The following is a 10,517-nucleotide window of genomic DNA, read 5'->3' on the forward strand; positions in this document are numbered from 1 at the left end:
AAGCTGTGCCGCCTGACAGAACAGCATGTGTAGGAAGCACTTTGTCAGGCCTCCTCTGACTAATTCCCCACTCCACCTGTGTGTGTGTGTGTGTGTGTGTGTGTATGTGTGTGTGTGTGTGTATGCGCGCGTGCGTGCGCGCGCGCACGCGGGAGGGGGGTTGTGTAACGATGCGTCTGGGTCTGTAAGTCCCACTGGCAGACTCAACGTTATTGAACTCCAAGCCCACTCTGACTTACTGGAAATCCCAATTCTGCTTCCCCTCAATTCAAGGGGCATCTGGACAGGGCAGGTTCTCTGCAGGCCTTCGCCTGATGTAGTGGGCAAGCACTCCTCTGTTTTGCTCACCTGGACTGGTGAAGGGGCTTGGCCTTCAATGGCCATACTCAGAAATGGAACACCCTGGAACAAAAAGGATATACCGACATGGAAAGCCAAACCATCCATTGAGGTGAGAGAACCAGGCCTTCCTCAAAGCAGAATCCTTGTGTCAGCCCTGGGACCGGTAGGACCAGAAGGTACTCTTCAACTTTTCAGACCTCTGTGTTGAGCAGGACCACACATTCACCTGTATGCCCAGAGCCTAAGTCTGCTACCAACTTAATGGCCGTTCTCAGAGTGCTGTAAGCTCCTTCAGGCAGAACATTTTGCTCAATGCTTTCCTCCACCCAAATTTTGTGTCTCAGGACATATAACAGCACATGGCACATAGCAAGAACTGAATACATATGTGCTGGATGAAGAAATCAAGTCATGAAACATTTCTGAGTAATATATTTTATATGCATATATAGCATTCAGGAAGCTCTCCTGAGCTGCACATTTCTGTACAGTTGAATGAGGTTAAATAGACACATAGCCCTCCATAAAGTTATTATTTTCTGTCAATAGCCTCCAAATAAAAGGCCTAAGGAATATTTTGTATCTTACAAATGGTTCTTTCTTCAATTGTGGCATAGATAACAAAAAAAGAAGCAACTGTAATTTTACATTTATTTTATGTGTACACGGTTCCTTGCTCCTAGAGCTGGTCTGATAGGTTACTAAACATAAAAGAATTTCAGCGAGGCTCCAAACTCAGAGAGGGAGGAGAGTCGGCGTCAGCCCTGCCAGACCTTCTCCATTCCTTGGTGGCAAGCATCCTCTTCCATAAGCAGAGTTGTAGTCTCAATCCACTTTTTTCCAATTGCCTTGAAGAGCATATGTGAAACAGATTTATAATAACAGACCATGAGCTGGATATATAAATACTTTTAGGAAAGTTGGCCTAAACTCAAAGAATAAGTCAGTATGGTGACATTTAGTATGTCAGTGGGAAAGACAATCTGATGTCTTTGAGAAGTCACAGGAAATAAGAAATGGACTACCATACTATTTGCATACATCGGCCATCTATTACTTTGCCCGATGCACTACAGGCCATCAATGAAAACTAAGTCTCAACATTAATCATAAAGCTGACCATGTTTGCCTAGGAATACTCATCAGCTTTAATACAGCATATTTTGGGGGAAAACTGTTTTTGAAAATTATAAGAAAAGCACAGGTAAATAAAACCACTGCAAATTAGAAGTGGAAGCAGCTAAATTCCCTAAGCAGGTCCCAAGAATTACTCATGACATGACTGCTAATGTTTTTCACTTGAGTTTTATAGGATTTAAGTCAAAACAAATAAATAACCCAAAGACACATGAACAATGTGGCTAGTATTTATTGTGAACACAATAAAAGGTTCCCTTAAAGTGGAATAATTAGATGAGGTAGAGTATGTGAAAGCATTTTTGGATAATTAAGTTCAATACAACATTGAAGTATAATTTTAACACTTTATTGAAGAATCATTTAGACTGTGCATGTTTAAAGAGTACAACTTGATACGTTTTGACATAGACACTTCCGAAGACATCAACATAGTCAAGGTAGAGAAAATGTTTATAATATCGAAATATCTTTGCTCCTTGTTCTAATTTCTCCTTTCTAGTTTCCCCTCCATGGTCCTTCCCAAGCAATACTGATCTGCTTTCTATCACTATTAGTTTGGATTTCTAGTGTTTTCCAGAAATAAACTGCCTCTTATCTGTGAATTTAACTTATGCAATGACTTACATTTTATTATGATACTAGAAGTTATTTCACCGATATTTTAAATACTAGCAGGCTCGTCTAGGATGGACAAATGTCATTGGAACTTTCAGATGAAGACATGCTAAGAAGAAATACCTAGTTATATAATTCTTCAGATCCATTAAACAATAGTGGATCAAACTTAACATTGACCTATTTGTTTTAGTCAAAGCATCAGGAGGAAGCAATCGCTGGAGAAAGAGAATATGTTTGGTGAAGTAGTGGTTTCATGGGTCTAATGGTTATCTTTTCTTGAGATGTCTTTATTGGGTTTTGGTACAAAAGATGATGTTGGCCTGAAAGAATGGATTGGAAAATAGGATCTTCTTATAATTAGCTGAAAGGGTTTGGCATTATTTCTCACCCAAATGCTCAGCAGAAGTCATCACAATAGCCATTTGTTTGTAGAGTTTTCTTTGTAGGACAGTTCTAATTACAAATTGTCACAGTTATTTTATTACATAGTGGACCTATTTCTTCTAGAATTAACTTGGATTGTTTAACTTTAAAAATAATTTATATATTTCATCTGTGTTGTTGAATTAGCAAATATTAAATTGTTCAAGATATCCTATCAATAGTTTTAGATTCCACATTCATGCTGCATTTCTGATATCTAATAATAAACTATGACTAATTCTGTTTTCCCCTGATTAAGCTGACTTTAGGTTTGTTAATTGAATTGATTTTCTCAAAGATCATTTTTTTAAAAATCAGCTTTTTACCTGTGATTATTATTATTTAATTGGTTTGCAACTTGAGATTTATTATAAGAATATTTAGGGGCTTTTATTTGCTCTTTGATTTCTATTTATTCTAAGTGGAATTTCAGCTAATTTATTTGAGAACTTCATCTTCCCTATATACGTACCTAGTGTACTACATTATTCCTTTTCTGTCGTGCACTTTCTTAGTGATATTTTATAAATTTTTGTTTATTTTATTTAGTCTCAAATACTGTCTAACTTCCTTGTTCATTTCTTCTTAGACCCATGACTTACTTAAAAGTGTGATATTCAGTTTTCAGCGATTTGGGAATTTTTCCATTGTACTTCTGTTATTAGATACTAATTTAATTTCCTTGTGGTCAGAGAACATACATTTCATAAATTGATTTATTTAATATTGAGGTGTGTTTTATTTACCAGAATATAATATATTTTGGTAAATTTTTTCAAAATATTTAAAAGAAAGCATCTTCTTCAGTTGTTTCATGATTTTTTTTCTGTAAGTGGCACTTAGAGACTAAAATATATATAATCTTCTGCCATGGATTCTGACTCATAGTAAGCCTCTAAGAAAGAGTAGAACTTCCCCATAAGTTTTCCCTTGGTGCAAATCTTTACAGCAACAAATGGTCACATCTCTTTTCTACAGAGCTGCTGGTAGGCTCAATGGCAAACATTTGTGTTAGCAGCCAGGCAGATAACCACGATGCCATCATGGCTGCTCACCATCATGAGAGGAACATTGGAATATCTCACTAAAAGGACAGATTTGTCTACTTCTTATTGCCCTTTCAGTGTTTGCTTCCTGCACTGTGAAGCTCTGTCCTGGCTGTATAAATGTGAAAGGTTTTCATAGACGACTTCAATCACTCCTGGTAATTATTTTTTCACTGACATCTAAGTCATCTCGCATTCATATAGCTTGTTCAGTTTCCCTTGATGAGTATCATTTATCTTTTCTCATTTTCAATTAACCTGTTCTTGGCAATATAGTTAGAGTGGGTTTCTTACAAGTAACATATAATTATTTTTTTTCAACGCAGAAGAGACTCTGACCTTAAATTAGTGTATTTAGACCATTTATATTTAATATAATTGCTGGTAACTTACTGGTAATTAAGTTTAAATCTATGACATTGCCATTAAATTTAACTCTCAGCTCTTCTTTCTTTTTTTGTATCTGTAGATTAATTGAACAATTACATATTATTCATTATTTTGTATTCTTTATAAACTTACTGAACTCTCCTTGCCTTGTGATTTCATTGTTATGTTAGAGATTATTGTATACATCCTTAAGTTATCACAAACTAACTTTAGGTATATCACTTCAGATATATTATAAAAACATTAGATTAGACTACTCCTATTTCTCCTTTCCCCCTTTGTGAGCTACTATTTCTATTATCATATATTTACATGTACATGTTATGAACCACAGACTACCTTGTTAGTAAACTTTATTTAAATAACATTAGTAATAGTAAATTTAAATCCATACTTGTTTTATATATATATCCATGTACATATTATTTAATGTATTACATTTTGGGGTATGAATCAATGTTTGTCAAAGTGGGCAATACCACTCCCAGGGGTGAGTGAGGGCACTGAAATATTCCAAGGGCACTACACAAGCAGATTTCTCTATTCTGGATTATTCACCATTGTATAAATGTTTGCAATTGTTAGGGGAATGCGGAATTTTTTTTAAAGGAGGTGGTAAGCCAATTAAGTTTAGGAACCTATGTCATAGATTCGTATGTGCTTTCAATTTTTATATTCTTCAAAAACTTTCTATAACATACCTTATAGTGCCTATCTCCTGGGCATGAATTGTTAAAAAATGTATATTTTGAAAGTAATTTTATTTTACTATCATTTTTTTAAAAGAAAATGTTCTGTGACATGACTTGCAGCATCACAGCCCCATGCAAGGTGACATACAAGTGAGCGGTGGCAACATGGGAATACCACAACATTTAACTGTGCATTGAAACAAAACATGGAGATACTGAGTGGCATAAAATCAGGAAATATGTGAAAGATGTACAGTAGGGTTATAACTTTCTACCATCATCATTCTACCTGTATACTGAGCAAATCAACTGAGAAACTGGATTATGTGAAGAAGAATGTGACACCAGAATTGGAGGAAAGCATATGATGTTCATATGATTTCTTTCTGGCTGCATCAGGGTAGGTCCATGTGGCTTCTCCTCAGGGATGTCTCCCAGGGAGTAAGCAGAGAGAGAACCTCCAAAGGGAATGAGTAGAGAGATAGAGTGTCTCTCACTTCCAAAGAGGAAATATCAGAGCTCCCAGAATCCTCAGTAGAAGGCCAGGCCCACACAGGGGCCTCATGGGCTATGACCCAATTGACAGACCAGACTCCACCCCTTCCCTTTAAAACCCTTCAAATCCCAAATTGACACCAGATTATGTAGCCACCACAAATGTAAAGATAAGAAAACCAAATCCGCACAGCTGTACCAATAAGGAACAGCGTGATAATTGGTGAAAATAGTGTGTTGTCAAAAGTTTCCTGGTTTGGGTTTGTTAGCTTGTTCTTTTTTTCAGATCCACAGTCATTTGCTGTACATGTGGCAAAGAGCAAAGAGGTGACAAAGTAGAGTACTACAGTGGTTTTCCAATACTGTAACTCGTTACAGGAGTAGAAAGTTTTATCTTGGTTCCTAGTGGCTTTAAACTGCTGACCTTGCAGGATTAGCCACTGAAAATCTTATGACTAGCAACTGGTAGGCATGCTATTTATTTACAAACTGGTTCTGGTCATAGACTATTATCTCATTAGGTAAAAGGTGGAAGATATTTCTTGTTTTTAACCTTTTTACTAATTTTCTCAGTGCTGAGTTCACAGTGTTATTTCAACACATGCTTTTTTTCTTAATCCCATAGAGTTTATTGAATCTACTCTTGTCTCTGAGTGCAGTGGTTCCATTAACTGGTAAATTCAGCATCTTTTTCAGGGAGTTCTAATGATGAAGAGTATATAAGAAGTAAGATACATTCCCACATTTATAAGCTACATATTTATGCTTGTAACACAAAGCTATCTTTATATCCTAAATAGTGCAATATTTTTTCCAATAGTTGATGGTGTTAGCTACTGAACAAAAAGCCCATTTTAAGGAGTCTTAAATTGAGATTATATAGTCTCACTTATTTCTCTTAAGATCCCAGTGACTAGTAACGGAAAAGTGTGAATATTTTTGCCTCAAGTTTGCTTAACATTAAATCTAACTTCCTATAAAGTATGTTGAATTCATTTTTATGAAATATGAGTTAAAATTGTTTATTAAAAATCTATCCTTTACAAAATATCTCCATATACCTTTATTTTTATTTGATTTAATTTGGTAGAAAACAGATATGAATACTTACCTGGCAGGGGAGATACCATGATCATGGAGGTGATTTTCCCAGAGTGAGACTTATCCATTGCACTCAGGATGTGCTGACCCCTGTGATTTCCCCAAATGTGGGAAACTCGACTGCATAATTTGTGGTAATGGGGGACTGCGTTTGCGCTCTGCCCTGTAAAAACAAAACAAAAAGCAGGTATAATTCCTTGGGTTTCATTGCACAAGAACACAGTGACAAAGTGAGTTCCAATGTGCATAATTTGTGTTAGAGTAATTGTTAATGCTTTCAATATACCCATCCCACTTACTTTTCCATTTATATCTTAAAATGCATAAGCATATCGAACCATGGGCTGTGATTTTCTTGATGGCCATTTTTCTCATTTCTCCCAATGTTTTCATTGTTAACATCTCCTCTCATTGGGCAGTGGAGGAAAAGGCACATAGGCTTCCTTTACCACTCTTGAGCAGACTACTTAGTCGGTTCTGACCCACAGCGACCTAGTATAGGCTGTCAGAGGCTGTGAATCTTCACAGGAGCAGATAGCCCCAGCTTGATCTCATGGATCTATGCCTCAGATGGAATTGTCAACCTTGCAGTTAGCAGTCCAATGCTTCAAACACTTTTGTAGGTCGAACTCACAATGTCTTCACTTGGAGATACAGACAGTAACTCTGGTCTTCTGAGCGGGAAGCATTTCTGATTATTACAGAACCATAACCTTAGCAACCATATTAGTGAAACTATGGAATTAATATAAGACATGTGGTGCCTTAGCTGTATGTAGTACACCAAAATAACCAAAGTACACCTTCCTGGAGAAAGACAATTTAAAACAGATGATGTTTGGTCCTGTTCAGTGTGAATTCAATCATGTTAACATTGAGATCAAGCTTTCAGTGTTTTTAATTGGGCCCATAGGTTAGCCTCAGATTTTTTAAAAACATTTTATTAGGGACTCATACAACTCTTATCATAATCCATATATACATCAACTGTATATAGCACATTTGTACATTCATTGCCCTCATCATTTTCAAAGCATTTGCTCTCCACTTAAGCCCTTGGCATCAAGTCCTCTTTTTTCCCCTCCCTCCCCGCTCATCCCTCCCTCATGCGCCCTCAACAATTTATAAATTATTATTTTGTCATATCTTGCCCTGTCCGGAATCTCCCTTAACCCCCTTTTCTGTTGTCCATCCCCCAGGGAGGAGGTCACATGTAGATCCTTGTAATCAATTCCCTCTTTCCAACCCACTCACCATCTACCCTCCCAGTATCGCCCCTCACACCCCTGGTCCTGAAGATATCATCCACCCTGGATTCCCTGTGCCTCCAGCTCCTATCTGCACCAGTGTATATCCTCTGCTCTATCCAGACTTGCAAGGTAGAATTCAGATCATGATAGTCGGTGGGGAGGAAGAATTTAGGACTGGAGGAAAGCTGTATTCTTCATCGGGGCTACATCGCACCCTGACTGCCTCATCTCCTCCCCTAGACACTTCTACGAGGGGGATTTGTATCCTGATTGCTTCAGGGAGGACATATTGACTTTTTGTTCGCCAATGATGTGAGATATATATATATATATATATATATATATATATATATATATATATATATATATATATATATATAATTGGCTAGTTCACTTGACTCTGATTACTTCATAAAAGTCGCTACTGTTTTAGATAGCTTCTAAGGAGTGCTTTACTTCTAATTGTTTTCATTTACTTTTATCTGCTGGCTCAAGAAGAGGAAAAGCATGCGGATAACATGGGAAGATTACATTAATCTATCAATCTGAACTGATATGTTCTCCCCCTCCACCCCCACACTTTGTCTTTTCCCTCCCAAGTAATTGAGCTGGACAAAAAGAGATGTCTCCTCCTGTTTGTAGAATTGATTTCTGATTATGTTTTTCAGCTGCCTCTACCACCTGCAAATGTATTTCTTACAGGCCAATGTTGTTTGTTGAATAAAATAATCTGATATTCTTTATAGACCTTTGAGGAGCAGGTCATGTTCCTCCCACCCTTAGTCATCCACAGTTTCCAGGGGCAGTAACATATTCAGAGGATCAACTGATGCAAACAGCAAAGGTCTGTGCTAGAAAGACGGGGGCATATTTAATGCCTGAAACTTGACTCTTACATAGTAATAATAAATAACATAAAAAATGAGCAGACATTTCTTTTCTTTCCAGTCAATTCTTGTGATTGCTTTAAATGGAATTTGGTAGTGCTTCAGCTAACTATTGGAGTGTTAACCACATAATCAGGGTTTAAAATTAGTCCTCTACTCCTTAGCAAAATTTTGCTCCCACCAAGAATTGTGATCATAGAAATTTTGTATACGGTTACCCCGAATCAGAAGTAACTTTATGTCAGTGGAGATTTTTGGATGGCTCATGATGTAGATAAGTCTTATAAATAAATTACTGATATTCATTTTCTTTATTTTGTTTAATCCCACTGTGTAGGCTTTCTGTGTAGGCTTTTATTCTATTGTTCTATTATATTTTTAAGTGCCAAAAATAGGAATAAATGCCATACTTTGTATAATTGTATTTTTATAAATTAAGACTCAATTCTTGGTCCAGCACACTCTAAAGGAAGAGTTGTGATTAAAACAGAGAGGGAGAATTTCATTCTGAATGAAAACACAAGGAGTCAGTACAAACTCAAATCTATGGGACATTACCAAGTATAACCAAAGGAAAACCATTGCGTATGTCTCTCAGCTTCAAATTCCCTAACTGTGCAAAGATCGGCATTGAGTCTCCAACTCTTTCCAGATTTTCCTGCGGCTTGATTTGGATCTCATCAAAACTCTACACATAGAACACAATGGAAATTGTTTAAATGAGTGAATGAACAGTGAATCAATGAGTGATCAGTGCTTGCTTTTGGAGCTCCATCTTGTTATTTTGTGGCATTCTATGTTCCTTCAGGTACCTCTTCCCTCTCCCTAATCACAGAGTCCCAAAACCAGTGCTGTAATTCGGGGACTGATAGGGTGTGCAGTTATTCACATTGGAGCAAGAATCCCAGGGGTCATGTTCCTTCCTGTTGGGCTGCCAGGCAATTTCCATTTTCTGTGTTTTAAGAAAAGGCATAGGAATTTAATCTTAGAGTAATTCTATGTATGAGAAACCTGCTGGGCTCACTTCTATCAGGAGAACTTTTTGTGATTTGAGGTGTGGTCTCCTATTTGAGCCCCTAGCTAAAGCCTATGCTCCTATACGTATCGGTTGTTTCTGATGTGAGCACAATGTCGTTAATAGCTATTTCTGCCTGGAGCTATGTCTATCTTACATTCCAATGAGAAGAAAATGGAAAAATTCAGCTAGAAACCACATTGTTTTTAAAATTATTGATGCTTGCAGTTATATCCAAATAGTGATGCTTAGGACTAAACATTCTAGTATTTACCAAACATAATTTCTTTTCTCTCTCCCAGCCCACACATCACCAGTGAAGTTATATGACTCCCAAAATGTTTCAGGTTATACATGGGAGTCAAGGACAGCTATGTGACTATACAGCTAATGATACTTTCTTCCAAAAGTGGAGAGACTTGAACTGTGGGGAAGGATCTGCAGTCAACACCACCCCAGTTTTCCTTTCCAAGCTCCTGCCCTTCATTCTGGACCTGTATAAACCCGTGGTACCCAACTCAAAATCCTGTTGTTCCTTAGGAACTCCTGAATCATTTGTCAGGAAATGGCTTACCTTCTGGGTCTCTTTTTCATCGACATGTATGCTAGAAACAGCCCACCACTATCCAATATAGCAAGCTTCTATGTGACTCATTCTTAACATGACAGTTTTTAGCAGATGCTAAATCATTTTTTCAATGCAGGATTAATGCCTCCCTCTCACCCTTTTTCTCTTTAATCTTTAATTCTTTTGCCTTTATGTGCTTCCTCTCTCTTTCAAAGCTTTGTCAGCTGTCTATTCTCACCACTTTATGGTAGGAATTACAGTGTCAGCAAAGGAGAGAAGAGTTTTACTCTTAGAGGTATGGCAGACCAGTGGAGGGCTAGGTGCAGAATGCTCCCCTAGAGTATATCCTAGAAAAAGATGTTGTCAGTCAGGGAAGGCTTCCCGGAAGTGACATATGAGCTGGCTCTTGAAGAAGCATGGATTTTCTAGCTCCACAAATAGAAGAAGGATTCTTGTAAGAGGGAGTGTCATGTGTTAAGACACAAAATCAAGATAGACAAGGTCGTGATCTGAATAGTTCAACCTTGAAAGAGAGCATGAACATTTTCTA

General features: G+C 37.3%; 1 non-coding gene across 1 annotated transcript; it reads left to right on the forward strand.

Annotated features, from left to right (window-relative positions):
• Positions 1 to 6,249: 6,249 nt before the first annotated feature.
• Positions 6,250 to 6,413, forward strand: LOC142428487 (U1 spliceosomal RNA). The gene has a single exon (XR_012780386.1). It is a non-coding gene; the product is annotated as a U1 spliceosomal RNA (small nuclear RNA).
• The last annotated feature ends 4,104 nt before the right edge of the window (positions 6,414 to 10,517 follow it).

The sequence above is a fragment of the Tenrec ecaudatus genome, chromosome 15, assembly GCF_050624435.1.
Source record: "Tenrec ecaudatus isolate mTenEca1 chromosome 15, mTenEca1.hap1, whole genome shotgun sequence".
NCBI lineage: Eukaryota > Metazoa > Chordata > Mammalia > Afrosoricida > Tenrecidae > Tenrec > Tenrec ecaudatus.